The sequence below is a fragment of the Mauremys reevesii genome, linkage group 8, assembly GCF_016161935.1.
Source record: "Mauremys reevesii isolate NIE-2019 linkage group 8, ASM1616193v1, whole genome shotgun sequence".
NCBI lineage: Eukaryota > Metazoa > Chordata > Testudines > Geoemydidae > Mauremys > Mauremys reevesii.
The window spans coordinates 74,193,068-74,215,826 of record NC_052630.1 but is presented as its reverse complement, the minus strand read 5'-3'; the positions used below and the strand labels follow the sequence as shown (position 1 = coordinate 74,215,826).

The 22,759-nt window shown below is 40.0% G+C and overlaps 1 long non-coding RNA gene across 1 annotated transcript in view; it reads left to right on the top strand.

The window, feature by feature from the left end:
* The window catches only part of LOC120369657, a 91,787-nt gene that overhangs the window by 23,355 nt on the left and 45,673 nt on the right, over nucleotides 1-22,759 (top strand). Inside the window, exon 3 of the long non-coding RNA XR_005583306.1 lies at nucleotides 14,539-14,581. This is a non-coding gene — a long non-coding RNA (uncharacterized LOC120369657). The remainder of the gene's footprint in view (nucleotides 1-14,538; nucleotides 14,582-22,759) is intronic.

The window sequence follows — 22,759 nt, the reverse complement described above, 5'->3', positions numbered from 1 at the left end:
AGATTGTGGAGGCTATTCGCTAAAAGTCTGGGGGTAGGCACCCTTCTTTTCTCCCTCTTTTGCTGGGTTCTTACTAATTTCTTCTAATGACTTACTGCATTTCAGTGCGGTGGGGGAAGAATGAATATAGTGACCAAAGTATTGTTTAAAAGTAGGAACAAAGCATTTAGAAAAAAGGATTTTAAGACAGCCTACACCCATCTATCTTATTTATAAGATACCGTCCCTGATAGTGTAGGCAGGCCTGATTTCTTCAGACACCTCAACAGGTGCCTGTGTCAGTCTATTTAAATTCTCTCTTTCCTCAAGGTGTATTGGTTCATAGTTGTTTTCAGTTTGTGAAATTTGTCAAGTACATCTAGTACTGGTTTGGACTTCATTCTGTTTACACATAACAAATGTAATCAAGAGCACAGATTTCAGATTAGTCTTCAAATTCAGAACTCTTTGAGGTTCTACTATCACTGGATCTATATAGTTGTCTTGGTGTGTGCTTTCAGATGTAATTAGGCTATGTTTATGCCACGGGTTGTTTGTTTGTTTTAATGTCCTTTTACTAGTTGGCGTGTGTGTTCCTTGTTCTAATTCTTCTTGTATTCTCTTCGCAAGCTAAACTTGTCAATCAAGGTTGTCATGGTACTGCTGGATAAAACCTGGAATGTGGGAATGTAACAGGATAATAGGGCTATAGGGGAAACATGGGCCCCCATTCCTGGCTCAGCACTGAATAAGCGTTCTGGGACATGTAGTTCCTCGAGGGACTGTGGGAACTATATGCTGGAGCGCAAAGCATGCTAGGAAAGAGGCTAAGGAAATAAGAGTTTACTGTTTTTCAGAGAGAGATTGCAGTGGTTCTTCCTCTGACAGTGAGTGAGAGAGTGAGTGTGCAAGTGAATGCATGCCTTGAAAAGAGCCAGGCTATGCTAGGGATCCCAGGAAACACCCTGGGAATGAATATGTATTAGGTCTCTGTTTAATCTGCTGAAGGAAAAGACACTGAGAGGGTAGGAGCTATTGGTGTCTCAGTAAATAAGAACCCCCGGTGAAGGAATGTGACAACAGCAGATACCTGCAGAGAACAGCCTGCAGGTGCTGTGGGATGCAGGGCCGCCCAGAGGATTCAGGGGGCCTGGGGCAGGGCTGGGTCTTCAGCGGCAGGTCCCTCTTGGAGGGAAGGACCCGCCGCTGAATTGCCACCAAAGAATGAAGTGGTGGTGGTAGAGCAGCCTAAGTTCCGCCGATCGCAGCTTTTTTTTTTTCTCCTCTGCTTGTGGTGCTTGTACTCGCCAGGTGGCGTGCCGAGGCTTCGGCAGCACTTCAGCGGCGGGTCCTTCACTCGCTCCGGGTCTGTAGCGGCGGGTCCTTCAGTGCAGCCGAAGACTCGGAGCGAGTGAAGGACCCGCTGTTGAAGTGCTGCCGAAAACCCGGAGCAGCTTGCGGGGCCCCTGTGGGGTCTGAGGCCTGGGGCAAATTGCCCCACTTGCCTCCCCCCTCCCCCGGGCGGCCCTGGTGGGATGGAGCTGGGACGCCTGGAAATGGGAGAAGAAAGTGACTGTCAGTTGAAGCAGAGCTTGCAGAACACCTGGGGTGGGATTCAGTGTGAGAACTGTGACTTCCAGAAGAGTAAAGGAGGGAGTCAGTGCCCTCTGCAGTCAACTGGGAGACCAGGGCAGGAAGCCTGAAAGCGGAGCAGTTGAAAAGTTAACTGAGGATTGTCTAATTTGGACCCTGCCTCAAAGAGAAGAATTTTAGGGAGCCCAGCTACTAAGGAGTAAGAGTCATACTGATTCTAAGGGCGTGACTATGCCTTAGAAAGGGTTGGTTAGAGCTCTTGATTTGTGCTTCTTGTTGGATTTCTTTCCACCCTGGTAGACATGGAATTCTCCTGATTTAGCTGGAGGGCTAAATTAAATCACCCAAACCTTCTGCCAGCTGATGGAGACTGTAAACCTAGTGGGAAATTGAGGCAGCCAGCACCAACTCTGGAGCAGTAATAGATCTATGACAATGAACTTTTGAACTGGAAGAGGTTCTATAAGCCATTTGAGAAAGAAAAGTTGAACCATGGAAATCTTGCAAAAAGTGCTATGGGTGCAAAAAACATGTGAACTGAATTGGGGAAACTTGCAATAAATGTTGTGAAAAGCTTTCACCAAGCACTACCAGATGATTTTGCAACCTGTATTGCTGTTTACAAGCTATAAAAGCAATATAAATAAATATTTTAATACTGGATCCAGATCTAGCGGCATTCACTTAGTCAAAAAATTTGCAGTTAAAATAAATGCCTTGTGGAAAAACAAACAGGTTCCCAGTCTTTGAAAGAGATCTACCTGTGCAGGCCCTTATGCCAGCTGAGCTCAATGAGACTGTACTGACAGAACCCTTTGCAGTATCAGGATTGTAGCTGGCTGAAATATTTTCCATTGCAATAGGATTCAGCAATCAAACTATGAGCACTTTTAACTAGTGTCTCTAAAAGTCACTTCACCATGTCAGGAGACGAGTTTGTCATATTCTGTATGCTTTGGTATGAGGGTATGAAGTGTGGGTCTTCACTTTGCCACAGGCTCAGGTGTGGAAGTACTTCTGTTGGCAAAGACGCTATTGACAGACTGGTAGAGTCACAGTCCAAGATAAGAGAAGTTCTGGTGAACCAACACATGAAGCTGAGTTTAGGAAGCTGGAAACACTTAGAGCAGCTAAAGCTCATCACCTTTCTCTTGTCCATTTCCTTTGATAAACATGTTACAGTTTAGGCTTGCCAATAAATGGTCATGACTATCTTGACAAAGTGGGGACTGGCATCTTCAACATGTCGAAAGAGGGAGGAAGTTTGGATACAATAGAAAAGCAGTTTTTAACCTTTTAAAATGATGCATTCCACTGACAATCTGTGAAAACTATCTAGGAGTCATCTCAATGGGATTATTATTCATATATAAGCCCATAGGCTATCTGTGGAGTTTTATTGAAATCCAGAGCAGAATACAGATCTCTTTCCGAGCTACCCCTCTGTGTTCCAGTTGTAAAGCTGTTCACCTACAATTTTTAGGAAGCATTTCACCACTGAATCATTTTTACTTACACCAATTTGGAACGTTAAATTAGATCCCACATCTGTTGCATATTAATGAAAAACAAAAAGGTATGTTCTAAGGATTTTTCCTTTATTTTAGTGTGAAAGAGAAATCTAGCATCACAAAATAGGTGCTTTTTCTTTTCAGTCCCTGTTTTTATTGGTATATTTTTACTCTGTTTACCCTTTCAGTGGAAAAGTCTTGCTTGTTAGTTAAATTAAGGCAGTAGTGAATCAAAAGGTCCGCTATCATCAAGTTGACCCATATCAGCCAGTTGTATTACTTTAATTTATCCACATGACCTCTTGCTCTCAGATGACAGCCTTCTTATACACTGAGCTGTTTGTAGTGGAAGAGTGCTGTGAGGGGAAGAAAAAATTGCCACTCGCCTAGAATGCGAATTGTCCATTCTTAATTTCCTGTGTACAGTCTGTTAGAAGCATCTCTGGTGAAAAGTCAATATGATCTATGTTGCTATTTCAAAACAAATGCCTCTTTGTCCTGTAAGGTTGTGTATTCTTTCAGCTTTCCAAGTAATTCTACCAGGAAAGAAAAGAAAATTAAATGGCATTTCTGTCCTCTTTTTGTTTACATGTTGTTCCCCCTCTTGTAGGAGCAGAAACTCTTGTGCTCTCTCTCTCTCACTCCTTTTTTTTAAAGAACTTTTTAAAAATACATTTTTTTATAATGGTAATGATATTATACAAAAATACTGTTGTCTATAAATCAGTGGTGACAATCAACTTGAAGTGCGCAAATGGTTGTGTTCATTGTTGGATTTGTTTAGATTACACTTTTGTTTCCAAGAATTAGTGGTCTTGATGTGCTGGCACAAGCAATTGAGGAGTTTGGGTTTTTTGTTTTTGTTTTTTGAGTTTTCTCTTCATTTAAACACAATACTATTTCATGTAACTTGCATGATCCTAAAACACCTGGGTAGACTAGAACTATAATGTGTAGATGAGGTAGGTGGATATACTTAGCTAGCTGCTGACTAGACAAGACTGTTAATCACTGGTCACTGTTATCTTAAACATAAGGCTGAGCTGAAGGAGGTCATAGTTAATAATGTGAAACTTGGAGGAGGGAAAAGATGTGTCCTAGAACTTGCCAGCTGACCTGCTTTGGACACACCACCATGCGCTGTCTTTGTAAATTGGAGGTACTCTGTCCTATCAGAACATCTCACCACTGGAATAATTGCTTAGTATGCATACTCCAGAGCAATGCTTAATTTGTAATGAAAGGGGTGCTGGGGCTCAAGCAATTAGGTGCTGGGGCTTGAGCAACTTTTTTACATTCATGATTGATGCAGCAAACCCAGAGGTGCCAGGGCTATGAACTGCCAAGCTTAGAGGTGCCAGGGCTCAGCCGTGGCAAGCCCTGACACAAGTTAAGCACTACTCCAGAGTAATAATCCAACTAAATGTGGTGGAGGAGGGACAGTTCCATTGGCTGATCTGCTCCTCACTACCTGGGATTGTCTGGTGGCAGTCAAATGGACCCTTTTCCCACAAACCACTAGAAAATTGGCCAAAGCCAGCAAGTATAATTAGCTTCTAGTTTTCTGTGGGACTTTGGAGTCCATCTAATAGCAGGCAGTATTCCCTATAAATTCCATTTTGTTCCATGCAGACCTCCAACATTCTATTGGCAGAATGTGACTGGGCATGGAGAGCTTCCCACTAGTTGCCATGCAGAAGCCATCCATAGTGGCAGAGCAGACTGCTTTGTTAGCACCACCACGGACCAAACCCATTCAAAAGAGACAGGGCCTCCCCTCATGCTGCATTCTCCTAAGGAATGACATAGCAACTGTACCGCCAGAAGTGCTGGAAGGCATTATTTCCATGAGCCAAAATGCCTCCCACTGGGCTGGTAAAGCTCTGCATTGTCCCACATGTGCCTATGTCTAGTTTGCACAATTTAGTATTAAGCCTTATATAACACGTTCTGCTTTCTAGTCTATCCTGACTTAAGCCATTTTCTTTGCCTCTTTTATGACTGCATCACTAGCCTTAACTATTTTAGTCTTGGTGTCCTCAAGCTGATGGATTCTCAAGATTGTTTTTTTTCTCAATCAAGCTCTCCCTCATGTTCTCATTCCCCTGACATCTATCTGTAAGGTGGCCTTTCCTAATGTACATCTATCAGCTACAGTGGATCTCTACAAACGCTAAATCATAATGCTATAATCAGGTCTATGGTGCTCTGTGCAGCAGCAAGCAACCAAGCTGCATTTTTAGAAGCTGAATCATACAAAGTAAAAAAAAATTTTTTTTGGTTGGAGAGTATAGTATTGTGTTGTCAAGAAAAAGGAGTACCCCATGCTTTCCAAAATATATGAAAACACTATTCATCCTCTGACTGGAGACTTTAGATCTGAAACCTGGAATTCTTTCCCTCCATGACTTTCCTGAACTTCATGTGCACTTCATGTATGTTGTACCTTTATATTTTGTACACACATAGTATTACTTTCTTAGCAGATTGTTTGATTACTGGATGTCATGGCTTTTTAGTTCCTGCCATTCTGTTACTAGTTGCTTTGGGTATTTGTAATTGACTATGCTTTGTTTGAAAAGGAAATCAGTAAAATAATGTGAGTGCCCATTCCTTTCTGCTCGAAGTACAGCATCATATATTCTTCTTTGGCAGAAGTTTTTAGTTCTTGTTTCTGTCATCTCATTGTTTTTACAATTTTGTACATATTTAGGTTGGGTAAAGCACATAGGAAATCTTGTTGAATAAGGAGAGAAGAAAAGCAAAAGGTTTGGTATAATCATGTTGACATATATTACCCAGTTTTAAGGGCTCAGTCTCTCTCTCCACAACTCTCACTAGGTGATATAATGGTCTGCTAGTACACTGAGATGTTGCAGTAGAAGGTTTCAGAAGAGGAAAAGATCACTATTTGCCTAGAATGTGAAACATAAAATACCTTCTCTTAGCAGTCCATTGGTAACTGCGTTCAGCCTCCCAGCTGAAAAGACCATATGATCTACACTGCTGTTTTTAAGAAAGGGTCCTTGTGTTCTGTAAGATGTATTCTTTAGATTCAGAAATAATCCTACCGGAAAGGAAAAGTCCGTGAAAAGACAAGGAAAAGAGAGAGGACAAAATGGGAGAAACCAGTTAAAATGATACATTTTAACTATACACCAGCTCTTTACAAACTAACATTATTTTCCAACTAGAACAGGGATAGGCAACCTTTCAGAAGTGGTGTGCCGAGTCTTCATTTATTCATTCTAATTTAAGGTTTCGTGTGCCAGTAATACATTTTAATGTTTTTAGAAGGTCTCTTTCTATGTCTATAATATATAACTAAACTATTGTTGTATATAAAATAAATACGTTTTTAAAAATGTTTAAGAAGCTTCATTTAAAATTAAATTAAAATGCAGAGCCCCCTGGACCGGTGGCCAGGCCCGGACAGTGTGAGTGCCACTGAAAATTAGCTCTCATGCTGCCTTCGGCACGCGTGCCATAGGTTGCCTACCCCTGAACTAGAAGAACAAAACATTCAAAAGCTATTGCATTCTTCTGTCAATGGTGTCTTGGCCACATACCTCATTACCATCTCTTCATAATTATATGAATTAAGAAAGACATACTTGGGTAGTGCAGTGATGGACATGCTATAGAAATCTACCAAAGTCAAACAAGGAGCACAAATCTAATAAGGGCTTCAAGACACACACATGCTGTAGGGTATCTGTACCAGATGATTGGCAGATAGCTAATGTGTTGCGGATTTTAAAAAAAGGCTTCAGAGGTGATCATGGCAATTAAAGGCCAGTAAGCCTATCTTTAGTACCAGGCAAATTAGTTGAAACTATAGTAAAGAACATAATCATCAGACACACAGATGAACCCAGTATGTTGGAGAGTAGTCAACGTGGCTTTTGTAAAGGGAAATCATATCTCACCAAGCTATTAGATTTTTTTGAGAGGGTCAACAAACATGGACAAAGGTGAACCAGTGGATATAAGTGTACTTGGACTTTTAGAAAGCCTTTGACAAGGTCCCTCACCAATGGCTCTTAAGCAAAGTAGACAGTCATAGGATCAGAGCAAAGATCCTCTCATGGACCAGTAACTGTTTAAAAGATAGGAAACAAAGTGCAGGAATAAATGGTCAGCTGTCACAGTGGAGAGAGGTGAATAGTGGTGTCTCCTAGGGGTCTTTACTGGGACCAGAGCTGTTCAACATATTCAGAAGTGATTTGGAAAAAGGTGTAAACAGTGAGGTGGTAAAAATTGTAGATGATACAAAATTACTCAAGATAGTTAAGTCCAAAGCAGACTGCAAAGAGTTACAAAAGAATCTTACAAAATTGGGTGACTGGGCAACAAAATGACCGATGAACTTCAATGTTGATAAATGCAAAGTAATGCACGTTGGAAAACATGATCCCAACTATACATATAAAATGATGGCATCTATATTAGCTGTTACTACTCAAGAAAGAGATCATGGAGTCATCATGTATAGTTCTCTGAAAACATCTGTTCAGTGTGCAGCTGCAGGCCAAAAAACTAACAATATTAGAAACCATTAGAAAAGAAATAGATAATAAGACAGAAAATATCATAATGTCACTCTACAAATCCATGGTGCTCCCATACCTTGTGCACTGGGTTCAGTTCTGGTCACCTCGTCTCAAAAAAGGTATATTAGAATTGGAAAAGTACAGAGAAGGGCAACAAAAATGATTAGGGAAATGGAATAGCTTCCATATGAGGAGAGACTAAACTGGACTTGCTTAGCTTGGAAAAGAGATGATGGAGGGGGATATGATAGAGGTCTATAAAATCATGAATGGTGTGGGAAAAAATGAATAAGGAAGTGTTAGTTACCCCTTCACATAACACATGAATCAGGGTCACCCAATGAAATTAATTAGCAGCAGGTTTAATACAGACATAAGGAAGTACCTCTTCACACAACGCACAGTCAACCTGTGGAACTTGTTGCCAGGGAGTGCTGTAAAGACCAAAAGTATAACAGGTTTCAAAAAAGTCTTGAGTGCACAACATTGCCTATGCAGGACCACGGGAACTGCTGCAAGCACAAAACTTTGGAAAACCATGGTGCTTATTTAATTATGGATTTAGAAACTCAACTTTTGGTTCCTATTTGGGAAATTCTTATCCACAAGTATTCTACCCTCTACCCTAGCATATTGGGTTCTGCACACCTTTAATTTGGTTTATGTATCACAATCATTTGTATTTAGTTTTCCAGTTCTGATTTTAGATATTCCATTTAGGAATACCTACATTACTGGTTTTAAAAATTTAGTTCAAATGTTAATTGAGTTTGTGACCTGCTGAGAGGAGACTGTAAGAAAAGACTGTGTAGGGAGGAATGTAGTGGACAAATACAGCATACTGTGTCTAGGACAGATTTTCCCATGTGGTGGTCTGCAGAATCCTTCCTGGTGAGCTATAAGAGCTGGCAGGTGCTGGCTCTCCACCTTAATCCCAGCTGCCTATTTTAGAAGTATTTAATGTATTTTTATGTAAGCTGCTACAGAGATGTTACATAAGTACAACTCTCCCCCAAGTAGATTAAAGGGGTATGATGATATACACATGCTGAATATACCGGTAATATTGAAATATAAAAATGAAGAATTGTTAAACAGTAAAAGTAACAAAACTTTGGGGCTAAAATAAGGAGGTAGCATTTCCTAACTTTGGAGTGCTTTGATAGCTATATTTTAATAATTTGTAATTATGGCTAGTGAATGAGTTTAGATGAGATAACACGTAGCCCAAGGCCTGGCTGGCATAAATGTGGTTTTGCCAGTTCTTCTTTTACATAGAATTGTTGATCTGCTTAAAATGATATTGCTGACAGAACCATGTTGTGCTGGAAGTTTTGAGGTAAAAACACACAAAGCCATAACAACAAGAAGACTTTTTCTGGGAGACTCAGAGTGACACAAAACAACATGACATAAAACTTGCACAACCAGCAAAGCACACAGAAGTTGTGTAAACTGAAGCTTGCACATGCATAATGTGTGACTTACAAAAAAAAAACCAAAGGCTTGATGTGCTGAAAGCTGATTACCAAAAAGTAAGAAAGATGTAATATAGATAGGTATATAAATCCAGGTGAAGAAGGCCCAAATCGTAGAAACACTGGAGCACCATTTGAGGATCTGGCCCTTTGTTTTTCCAAACTGTAATATGTGTTCAGGGTTATGGGTTTTTCTTTAAAACAATGTGTTGAGAATTCAGTGTTATCCAGATGTAAACACAGAAAAGAAACATCCTTTAAGCAGAAATTCTACATTTGAGTGCACAAATAGACAGTGATACTCACGGGTGGGGGCAGAAGCCCCACAGCAAAATGCTGCCAGTGTTAACTACTGCTATAACACAGCAAACCCTCAAAGTGCAGCCAGGCTCAAGGAGACATTCCCCCTAGATTATCTGTCACCTGAGGGAAACAGCTTCCATCCAAGAATAATCCTCCACCTTTGTTTCCTTTCTTCCTGTTTTTTGACCTCTCTGTGTGGGCAATTTCTCTAAGGAACAAAATACTTGTCTTGTGTTTAGCCTTGTAATACTCAGTCTGACTGGATTCCAGCTATATTCTCTTTAGTGCTGTAGAAGGGTCGAGGTAGCTGTCTAATCTGTTGACTTTTGCAAATCTTTCCTTAGGAAACTATTGTGACAACCTTTGTTGACCATTTGTACAGTCATGTTCGTGGCTCCAGCAATACTGTGTACTAGCTATATGAGTATCCGCTGGTGGGGCGGAAGGGGCAAAGAAGGGTTCTTACAACTTTTCACATTTTAAGAGTATCTGGGTAAGTCTTAAGCAGAAACCATTGGCACAGAGGCAAAAACACACTGATTTTATGTCCAAGCATTTTCATCATGTACTTAGGTATGTTGTCATTATGCACTTTAAGCATAAGTGAGTGATAGGCCTGGTCTACACTACGAGTTTATGTCAAATTTAGCAGCATTAAATCGAATTAACCCTGCACCCGTCCACACAACGAAGCCCTTTACTTCGATATAAAGGGCCCTTAAAATCGATTTCTGTACTCCTCCCCGACGAGGAGAGTAGCGCTGAAATCGGTATTGCCATTTCGAGTTAGGGTTAGTGTGGCCGCAATTCAACGGTATTGGCCTCTGGGAGCTATCCCACAGTGCACCATTGTGACAGCTCTGGACAGCAATCTGAACTCAGATGCACTGGCCAGGTAGACAGGAAAAGCCCTGCAAACTTTTGAATTTTATTTCCTGTTTGCCCAGCGTGGAGAGCTGATCAGCACAGGTGACCATGCAGTCACAGAATCAAAAAAGAGCTCCAGCATGGACCGTACGGGAGATACTGAAACTGATCTCTGTATGGGGAGATGAATCTGTTCTATCAGAACTCCATTCCAAAAGCCGAAATGCCAAAACATTTGAAAAAATCTCCAAGGCTATGATGGACGGAGACTCAACACAATGCTGCGTGAAACTTAAGGAGCTGAGACAAGCGTACCAGACAGCCAAAGAATGAAATGGACGCTCCTGGAGGGAGGGGCGACTGACGACTGTAGCTATCCCACAGTTTCCGCACTCTCTGAAAACCATTTGAATTCTTGACTGAGCTCCCAAAGCCTGAAGGGCCAAAACATTGTCGCGGGTGGTTCGGGGTATATGTCGTCAGCCTCCCTCCCATCCCATGAAAGCAAAGGGAAAAAAACCGTTTCTTGCCTTTTTTCAATGTCACCATATGTCTACTGGATGCTGCTGGCAAACGCGGTGCCGCAGCGCTACACAGCAGCATCCCCTTGCCTTGCCTTGCGGATGGCAGACGGTACAGTATGACTTGTATCCATCATTGTCATCCCGTGGGTGCTCCTGGCTGGCCTTGGTGAGGTCAGTCGGGGGCGCCTGGGCAAAAATGGGAATGACTCCAGGTCATTCTCTTCTTTAAGTTTTGTCTAATGAAGATTCAGTCCTGCCTGGAATATCATGGCAGCTGGAGGTTTCTGTCTCAGGCTGCTCTCCCAGTCAGCAGCACCGCACGTTTTCCCCAGCCTACCCCTTGCTACTAGGCTCACAATCTGATACTTAGACCTCTACATTTTGCTGCAATTAAAAAAAATTAAGCTGCAATTTAGAACTGTCCCCCAACATACATATCCTGGGACATTTTATATTTTACCAGTGTCAACCAAAGGCCCACACACAAATGGAGATTCAGTCCTGCCTGTGCTTCTATCCTAGTGCTTATCACAGATTCCCGTTTTCAGCTATAGGCTGAGCAAGTGCAGAATGGTGGTTCACTCTACTTCGCTGTAAGCCAACTGCCCTCCCCTCCCCGCTTTGATCTCTGCTTGCAGAGGCAATAAAGTCAGTGTTGTTTCAAATTCATGCATTCTTTATTACTTCATCACACAAATGGGGGGATCACTGCCACAGTAGCCCAGGAGGGGTGGGGGAGGAGGGAAGCAATGGGTGGGGTTGTTGCAGGGGCACCCCCTAGAATGGCATGCAGCTCATCATTTCTGCGGATGTCTGGAGCTCTGACCCAGAGCGGCCGTTTGCCTTTCTGGTTCTTTAGTAGGCTTGCCTGATAATCTAGGCAGGACTGACTCTCCATTAGACAAAACTTAAAGAAGAGAATGACCTGGGGAGTCATTCCCATTTTTGTCCATGTGCCCCCAGCCGACCTCACCGAGGCTGGCCAGGAGCACCCATGACAGCAGCAGACGGTACAGTATGACTGGTAACCGTCATTGTCAACGTGAAAAGCAGCAGATGGTACAGTAGAGCTGGTAACCGTCTTTGCTAACTTGCATCGGCAAGGGGATGCAGCTTTGTAGCAGTACAGTACCGCATCTGTCAGCAGCATCCAGTAGACATACGGTGACAGTGAAAAAAGGCTGAACGGGCTCCCTGGTTGCCGTGCTATGGCAGAAATGGCATCTGCCCGGGCAATCCAGGGAAAAGGGTGTGAAATGATTGTCTGCCGTTGCTTTCATGGAGGGAGGATTGACTGACAACATTTACCCATAACCACCCGCGACAATGTTTTTTGCCCCATCAGGCATTGGGATCTCAACCCAGAATTCCAATGGTCGGGGGAGACTGTGGGAACTCTGGGATAGCTATGAGATAGCTACCCACAGTGCAACGCTCCAGAAGTCGACGCTAGCCTCGGTACATGGACGCACACTGCCGAATTAACGTGCTTAGTGTGGCCACGTGCACTCGACTTTATACAATCTGTTTCCAAAAATCGATTTCTGTAAAATTGGAATAATCCCGTAGTGTAGACATACCCATAGATGGAGTTAGCATTTGGATGTATATAGCTGAAAGAAATAGAACTGTATTCTGTCATGGAAAGTATTCTGCTTTGTATTTTTTTGGACATATTTAAGTATAGAACTAAAATGATGCCTGAATAATGTAAAATAAAATGCACATATAATTTTTAACTTCTCCTTTGGACAATCCTGAGACAACAGGGCCATGCAATCCTAAATAGTTTTGACCACCTCATTAGTTAATAGTTTTGCCATGAAAACTATTTACTGACTAAATAGCACTGGCTGAGATAGAATCAAATGATCTGATCTAAACATATGCAGTAATCTCTTCTAGACTTAGTAAAGTGAGTGTTTCCTATCTGAGGAATAGAGTTATCAGGGGAAAACTGAAGCTGCAACATATCCAAGGAGAAAGTTGAGACTAACTTATTCCATATTTACCACAGCATTTATGATTATGTGACTTTTGTTGGTCTTTACTTTCCTGAGCCATTTTGTAGGAAACAAAATGAAGTGAGGGGAAAAAATGAAGCAAATATGATAGGAAATTAAAAGTAAATGAAATACTTTAAATCAGGCACTGGATGTCCCCAGCAGTGTTATGACTAAAAACTAAATTGTAAAGTGAAAGTGAAGGGCAGACATTAACAGTTAAAACAAAGAGCTCCCCTAGAAAAACAAACATGTTTTGATATTTGTATTTTAGTCTACTACAGTGATGATGTTAAAGCAGATGAATGTACATAGGTGTGGTACTACTGCCACTGAGGGGAGACTTTTAACCTGACAGCTACTGGTTCAAGTGGCATGTGAGTTGAAACCAGAGTGGTTTAGTGAAGAATTTTCAGCTCTGGAACTTGCTTTCTCCATTGGTCTGCCAGAGCTTGAACTTGTTGACTTACAAGTCAAAATGCAAAGCTCATCATAACCCTCATGCTTTCTTGTAGCTGGGAAGGGGTAAAATCCAATTTTGATATATCTAAGAGTATTTCATATTTTGTGCTTTGGCCCTAACTTGTATCTTTTTTTTCTTTTTGGTACATTTGCCCAGAGCTTCGGATTGGTGTATTTTAAAACATAAATATATATGATCCCTCTTCCTGTAACTGCTTTAAAAAGTTTAATTATAGGACACTGTTGAATATGTAATGTTAATAATTGTTGCACATGTGAATATGAACATGTTTCAAATTACTTTTGTCACCTTGCCATTAAACCTAACATTTTAGCTTGTCTACCTGCAGGTCCTTCTATCTCACAAAAATATGGTTATCTTATAACACTCTTTTAGCACCATCAGTAGGACTGAAATTATTCTACACTGTGATTAAACTTTGTCAGCACAGCTCTTTGGAGTTAGTTATGTATGATGTATAATTCCTGCAGGGACCTTATGACAGACCCAGAAGAAAACGAAATTGATTTGTTTTCTAATAGATAGGGTTGGGTGGATAGACTTCAAGACTTCTAACATGGCTGGAAGGAACTAATGTACTACATTAGGTTGTTTGCTTTCTATTGTTTTGCTTTATAGTGCAGAGTGGAATCTCTGTTAATGTTTGAAAATTTGACTCTCTAGGCCTTACTATAGTCAAACACGCTCAGAATGACCCTCTGAAGAAATCATCTTTTATTTCTATGAAGAGAGCTTGTTTACCATAGAAGTACTTTTCTTGCTGGCAGAAGGAATCCAGACTAGAATTAAATAGGACAGTGCCAAAGTATTCTCCTATATTTAAAATAAGCAATATATTGAAAATGTAAAACTTAAATAAATCTGTTTCCTTGCCAGCTTTTTTTTTCTCTTCATACTCTGCCTGAGCACTGGTTTGTTGTATAGTTTCTTATTGGATTGCTGATCTTGTTTTTTTAAAAAGCAAAATGTATGTCTTCCGCCCTCCAATATTAATATGGATGCTGCAAACAGATACAGGTAAATACGTAAATCAAATTGTTTGCCTGCCAAACTGAAGTAGTCTGTCTTTCATAGTTAGCTCTCTAAGTGGTAGTGTGGAAGTTCACATTATAACACATGATAGGAAAAGGCATAAGTTCAAGGGTCCTTGTTTATTAAGGATAATTATTTAGAAGATTAACTTTCCTATAATATTACAAATGTGTGTCAGAGGTAAATAACACTATAAATATTATTCATTTAGACACATCTTATCGGGAGGAAATCTGATGTGAAGAGCAGACAAGGTACTAGTTCTCTTCTATACACTTTGAATGGGGGTGGGGGGCTGGGAAGTGGGAAATCAATTATCAGTTCTGGCACATATGCTTTATAGCCCATGGAGTGAGATGGTCTATGACATGAAAGCACATCTTTATACAGTCAGAATGCACTTCTGTTTTGGCCTGTGGTTACCACTAAAGGCTTTACCCTAATGCTGTTACTAGGGTCAGCTGTATTATAGCAGGAGTTACTTATTTATTCACTGTAGTGACAGTTACATTTCATATAGCAGCTGCTGAAGCTAAAACTATTCAGCAAGGACAAAATGTGATAAAAAACCCCAATGAAGTTTTCTTGCACAATATTAAGTTTTAATTTTTTTTTGTATAGGAACAAATATTTTTCTACTGGTATTTTCAACTTGTGACTGCAGCATTAAAAACAGTAAACACTATTATGGCATGTAACACATGTAAAATTTGTTTGATGTCACTGATAGTTCATTGATTTGTATGTCTTGTACTGTAAATATTTTTTAAAATATGGAATATCTGAAAATGATTACAACTGTATAAATGTGTTCTTCACGTGACCAGCAAATAATCACTTGCTGGCTTTGTCAAGGAGTAAAATCTCTTTAGTCTAATGATTTCTGTTAAGTTGGTATGCAGAGAAGTACAGCTTAGTGTAGATCACCACTGAACCAGGAAACCATTGACAACACGGGAGAGTTGTGTCTAGGAAATAGCTTGGATGAAAGGTCCATCAATAGCTTTTAGATTTTAATGGAGTATTTGCACAAAAAAAAACCTAGGGTGGGGTCAAATTCTGCTCTTATGTACAATTCCTGATGAAGTCAATGAGAAATTGCACTTGAGTAGATGAAGAATTTGGTCCAGGGTCTTTATTTTGCTATCACTTATGCACATGCACACACCCAACTTCTTTGGTTTCTGTTTAATAAGATCAAGGTATAAAGGCATTGCATGTCACTTTTAAATAGTTAGGGCCTTATGCTTTTGAAACCAAAAATCCTGGGTTTGATTGCTGCTGGCAGTAGTGGTTCTCAACTAGTGGTATGCAGAGGTCTTCCAAGAGGTACCTCAACTTATCTAGATATTTGTCTAGTTTTACAACAGGCTACATAAAAAACACTAGTGAAGTCAAGACAAACTAATATTTCATACAATGACTTGTTTATACTGCTCTATATACTGTACACTGAAATGTAGGTACAATATTTATATTTCAATTCATTTATTTTATAATTATATGGTAAAAATGAAAAAGTAAGCGATTTTTTAGTAATAGTGTACTGTGACACTTTTGTATTTTTATGTCTGATTTTGTAAGCAAGTAGTTTTCAAGTGAGGTGAAACTTGTGGGTAAGCAAAACAAATCAGACTCCTGAAAGGGGTACAGTAGTCCAGAATGATTGAGAGCCACTGAGCTAGGCTATGTGAGTGGGTTCAGCACATTGGGTCAACAGTGTAAAAATACTGAATCTTAGGTGCTTGGGATGAGCTCAATCTAGCCGGGGGGAGTATATAATGAAGTAGGAAAGTGTGTGACTCTATTGATTTGTAGTGGCTCGCTCACAAAATATAAAACTCACATGTAATACTTCTAAAGTAATTGAAGATTTCAAGGTGGCAGAATCTTGTGCTTTTTTAAGTGGAATGTTCTTAGCTGGGTATAAATAATGCACATTTATTATTCTTCCCTCTGAATGAGAATATTGGCTACTGTCCAACAATGAATGGTATTTAAGGGAAAAGGATATAGCTGTTCACACCTAAGGCCCAATCCTGCAGTCCATATTAACTGTTAATGACCAATCACGTAATTCAGTTATAGCTGATATTAACTGTTCTAACTATGTTCTGTGAGATCCTTCTTTTCCCAATAATGCTGGGGAGAGGTTCTGTGCTTTTTCATGAACAGCCAGCAGCCATCTCTATAGATATGAAGCTAGCCTTTCATGATCAGAAATGGTGCATATATAATGAAACTTCCTCACAGACTTCTCCACACAGGCATCTGAAACCCCAAACAAACATTTCCAAATATGTTAACGACTAAGCCGTAACACTTCTACAAGAAAATGCCATAGATTCAGAATTCATTCTTTTAAGGAAGGGTTTAATTGGTACATATGTTAAATATGTCAGTTACATGAAAGACAGTTATATTTTGACTTCAGTTTAATGACAGTCACGTATCAGAAACAATTAAATACCAATTTGCTAGTTAGAGAAGGGATGGGCTGTGGCACTTCCACTTCTCACTTATGTAACATGCAATAAAAATATAGTAACTCTTACTGAATTCTTAAAATACAGCTAAACGTAGCAGACTGAATGTCTGATTTCAAACATATGTTTTACACTTAGTGTACATTTAGAAAAATGTTAATCAGAACTAAGTTTTTAGTAAATATATTTAACTGTATTTAATATACTTAAATATTATTTTAAGATTTTAGTAAATATATTCTAGATTAACTGATTGCTATATTGTATCCACAATAACAGCATATTTAACTTGTGTTTACTTCTAAAGGAAAACCAAAGAACTACTTCTCAATTTTGATATATAACTGACATACAATATTGCATACAGAATTCATACCATATTGAGTACTTCAACCTGTCTCTTGCTGTATATAGTAGTGCTTGTTCCTTACCTTATACAGCAATGTGCAGTAATACCTTACAAATACAGCCTAGGTTCATTGCAAAACTGTTTCCCTGCAGCATATTGACAAAGGTGACTTTACATTAGGATGGACTTCCACAGGCCCCGTCATCTGTAGTGGAATAACCAATACCATCTCGTTGAAGATGCTTGGGGGAAGAAAAAATACATAAACCTTTTTTCATTCCTTTTAAACTTGGGATATCAAACACAAAACTCTGGGCCTGCTTCTCCTTTCACACTGGTATCAATCTGCATACCTTCAGAGAAATCAATGAGAGGCAAATCCGGCTCTTTGGGCGAGATTTTCACTACCACTTTGGCCACTTTACTCCATGTAAGAGTTACGGTGGCAAAAAGGGGCTCCTCCATACCCCAGTTCTGGCCATAGGAGGACTTCCTTAGCTATGGCACTGCTGTAAGGCTGCTTCCTGAGGACTCATCTGCCAGCCCTGATGCAGCGGGTGTGCTGGGTATAGGAGGGGTGTATTGGGTCAGGGCCACCATGAACTATCAGTTAGCCTGGGGAGGCAGCTGTAACTTAAACAAGGCCCCAGGGCTGTTTAAGTTATGCTGGACATCCTGGAGCATCCCAGAGTCATTAGGGCTCAAAGGTGGGTTAAAGCCACATTTGCCCCCCTCATCTCCTGGACTGTGAATTGTGTGCTGCACCTCTTCCAGAACAGAATTTCAGCTTTTGTCTCTAAAGCTTTAAAGCCAATTCAGCTTCAGTGTCTGAAGGGTTACTTGATTTCTTGGAAGACCATTGTGATTGCTCAGATCTCGACCCCTTCTTCTAACAATCACTTAGTTCACTTGAATTTTTTTTTTACTGTTTGCCAATCTTTCAATAGCATTCAATAGACCCGTTAGCACAAGTTAGCAAATTAAAAACACATTGGCTTTCCTAATGACCTCACTTCTGTTACTCATAAAAAGTCATACACAACATATCACAATTCTCCAGTGTACTTGGACACCCTGTGTTATAGGTGGTTCAAGGAGCAAAGCCTGCAGTTAGAGTTGCCCAACAGTATCTAGTGTAAGATCTGGTTTTCACCTGTTTGTAACTTTCTCAAACTTTAACTGTTTGGGTTGAAAAGTTCCATGCTGGTTTCTGCCTGAGGCTAGCTGCTTTTTTTTTGTTTGTTTAACTTCAGCTATTTCTCAGAATGATGTTATGGAAAAATACAATGTTTTGCCCACATTAAAAATATCTTACAGATGTTTTGCTGAGAAGCTGTACCATCCCTATACTTTGGAGAAGTGACCAGAAATTTGGCATGTGGGGTAATTTTGGTGTTGAACATTTCTTTTACCATCCCCATGAAAATCTTGACCAAGTAATGAGCCTTTGTAGAACTCAGTTCTCACAGGCTCAGTAGAGACTTCTTAGAGTTTGGCATCTACATTTTCCAAAGAGTCTGTCTCTGCTGAGTATGCTCCTTAGCTCTTACAGGTGACTGGACTGTGCATATCTCTTCCCTACATGCTCCATTCCAGGGCTGCAGAGGCTGAGCAGGACTTCTCCTTTGCTTGCTCCTCCTGTCAGCCAAGGAATGCTGTGGTGCTGGGCACCAGAATAGAATAGGGATACTCCCTCCTGTGCTCTCAATGCTTTCCTGCTGCTACAGCATGGAGGAGGAAGCTCCTCTGTAGAATGCAGAGGGGGGTGAGGAGCTGGCCCTGGAGTATAGCAAGTATGTATGTGTCTGGGACCAGGATGTGAAGCTGATGGAAGTGGATGGGGAATGGGATGAGTAGACGCTGTAGGGGCTGAGGGAGAAGGGGTCAGGCTTGGGAGGGAGGAACAGGGGCAAAGAAGAGTCTTTAACCACTTGAGTATACTTGCCTTAGAACCTGGAATAAAACCCAGGATTCCAGTCTCACCATTCCGCTAGTGGAAGGAAATAGCTGTGGAACCCACTAGCAAAATATGTGCCTCATCTCCCTCTATTGGCTGTCTCACAGAGGATGATAAACTACTATTGCTATCAGCAAAAAGAACGAGGAGTACTTGTGGCACCTTAGAGACTAACAAATTTATTTGAGCATAAGCTTTCGTGGGCTAAAACCCCCTTCATCGGATGCATGCAGTGGAAAATACAGTAGGAAGATGTATATACACAGAGAACATGAAAAAATGGGTGTTGCCATAGCAACTATAAGGAGACTAATCAGTTACTCTGTTAGATCAAGTGGCAAAAGTATGTGCTGTGGATCTAAAGCTTCCTACTTTGTTGGAGTCAACTTGGTTCCACAGGATAAAGCTTGTTTTTTCAGTTTAATTTATTAAAACCTGGGAAATAACGTACAAAACTACTATGTTAAAAGAACGTTATTAAGGGTGCGAAATCAAGCGCTCAAAAGTTAGGAATGTCAGAAGTAAGGTTGCCTGTGCAAACTTAATTTGGCCCCTTGTGCATGTGTTTTATGACAGTTTTTAATTACATGTTCACACATCATTTCCACAGCACAGCCAGCATACAGCACAAATACACAGCACATCAATACAATTGTTTGATATTCAGGAACACCCCCCTTTCCTGCTGCCCTAGCCCTCCAAAATCAATTATTTTTATTTATTTATTTTTAATTCATTTTCAACACTATGGCCATGAAGCACAACTCAGGCTTGCCTCTTCTTGGCTTATTACGTTCCTTTGCATGAACTGAAATAAGACGCACAACATAATTATCATGTCTTCTATTTTGAGTTCTAGAAAGACATATAAGCCTTTCAATTCTCCTTGACAATGCAGTATTTTTGGAGTGTCCTGATGGTCCACTACATATAGCTTTAGAAAATTATCCTAAACCGAACATATGGATAGGTAGGTCTTAGAAGAGAGGCTCTATTTTTAGTTGTGCTATAGATTCTTCTTTTTTGTTTGTTTTTTGTTTCTATATACCAACATTTTTTTTTAGTCTGTTCACTGCCCAGTTCTATGATTGGAATAATTTCTTAAGTGCAAAACTGCTGCCTACAAGGATACCTAGGCAAACAAAGGGTGAAATTCTGGCTCCATTCAAGTTAATAGGAGATTTGCCACGGACTTGGATGGGGCCAGACTTTCACACACAGGCATTACATGGTGTCATAAGCATTACAAACTAATGGCCCATTGTCAGGTCAGTCTTGCTTTCTCTTTTATAAAGTGTGTACATCTTCTACCTTTTGTTCTAGATTTATTATGCTTTACATTGGTCTGGTTGATGTGTTTAGAAAGGTATTTGTTTCCCTCACTGAATTATACTGATAGTCTTATAGATCTGTTTTCTCTGGGCCACTCATTTCTCTTCATGATTACCAGGTCTTCCGCTAAGATTACAGCAGGCAATTCTGTTTTTCTGAAACTACTTACTTTCTCCTAAAATAACTAATTTGTTTGGATTCCCACTTCTCTGCTCTGTTCTGTGCATCTGCTCTCAGTCATGACAAAGGTAAAGAAAGCATGAACATCTTACTTATGGCTCCCCTACTTGCTTTAAATGTTCTGGTAAATCAGTGTTATATTATCTCTCAGTATTATGTCTGATTTCTCCCACTAGCTGTGAGCTGTGCTTCTTTGAAACCAGATGCCATGGTTTCCATTGTTGCCTCTTTCTGCATTGGGTTTGACTTTGAAACATACATTCTCACGACAGAGAAACCATCTGCTACATGTGGGGACTTAACAGCACTAGGCATAATGTTTCTTTATAGCTATTTACAAACGTGCCCAAATACTGCAAGATAATCAGACATAATAGGATTTAAATGCCCATTCAATGCATAGCCCTGCGGTAAGGCCATTTTCACATAATCTTGCATTGGATTACATTATACTGAATTTCATTTTAGTTCCTGTTTTCTGGTGTCATATAGTAACTTGGAACAGGAAATCTGCTATCAGTATCTGTTCAAACAAATGTGTTTTTAATGGTATGGTGAGTATTATGAAGTTCAAACATAGTTGAATCTACACCTAATGTTTCTGAAGTTTCTATTTTAACTAGTATTTCAGCATATCCTCCTGTTCTTGTTTAGAATTGCTAACTCCAGTTCTGTTCTACTCCTTATAATATGGACTATAAAATAGCTTGATTTATTCCTTTTTCTTATCTATGACCCTTTGTTCAGGTATTTTGGATATTAAGGGACAGATCTAGGTGACACATTAATTGTCCTTTAGTGTCATTAGAGGTATACGTCCTACCAAAATTAAAACTGTTTGAGTCCCTAAGTAGGAACAGTCGCTCAATATCACTAACAGGCAATAGGTGATGCTACAGTACACATGTGTACCCACATTGTGACTCTGTGAAAGAAGTAGGAGCCCTGCAGGTTTAGTCCAGCTGGATATTAGAGGTCTGTATCTAGAACAAATGGAAAAATCACACTTAACGGACAGTACCATTGGTGTATATGATGAGTATGTAGGGACTGTCTGCTCAGAATGAAGTTGCTGTTGCAATTTTTTGTACTTCTAGTTGTCAAAGTATCTATCTAAAAAAGAAATAAAATGGGCTCTTCACTCAATACTATTCATGTTCTTATGCAGCCGCATCGCTGATGTATTTGAAAGCCTCCAATGCTGTTTGAAAGCTGTTGCTACAAGTTTTTTACATACTGTCTGATAGGGCTTGCTGTGGAGTAACAAAGCACTGGAAAATTGGCAGATGTCATTGCAATGTTTTTCTCTTAATAGTGCTTGGGACTGAAAATATGGGTCTCCCACTTTCTTGCCTCATTGTGCATCATTTGAATTATCTTGGAAATATCTTTGTATGGTTGCTTAATGTGGCTTTATTATTCCCTCCAGAAATCTTCATGTTTCTCATATATACCCATTTTGTAGATCTATAAACTTGTTTAAAGTTTTCCACTCAGTTGGTGGGCGGGAAGCAAATGTGTTGAATTTGCCACTTACAACAGATTTCTGTTGACTCCACAATTACATGTTTTATGAAAAAGGATGGCAAGTTTGTTTTATGGAGGCATGAATTACATTATCTGTGAAGTACTTGCACAGGTGTCACAAAAAAGGAGATGTTCCTACAAGTTGTTAATACATTAGCACTTATTATCCTTAGAACCCTTTGAAAATATTAAAGAATCCTCACAAGACCATTATGACGGTAGATATTATCCATAATTGGCAGATGGGGAAACTGAGGCGGAGAGGTTGATTTATTCAAGTTGCCTGTGACTTAGGGTTAAACCAGAATTAAGCATTACAAATGTTCTTATAAAATCCATCACTATAGGATTTGAACAGGCAGGTGAAGTGTGAAGTTTCCTGGTTCCCAGTTCTGTAATTAGACCAGTAGACCCCACCCCTTTTAACATCTTTCTCTGCAATTTTTCAGGCTTCCGTGGTAGTAATATTGTTAATCGGGAATCGTGTATCTTAACTGGCTGTCCTTCCAACCAGGCAATCACAATCCGCAAATATTAACATAAAAATGATAGAGTCACACTCCCATTAGCCCTACTGCAATTCTCAATGTTTAAACAAACA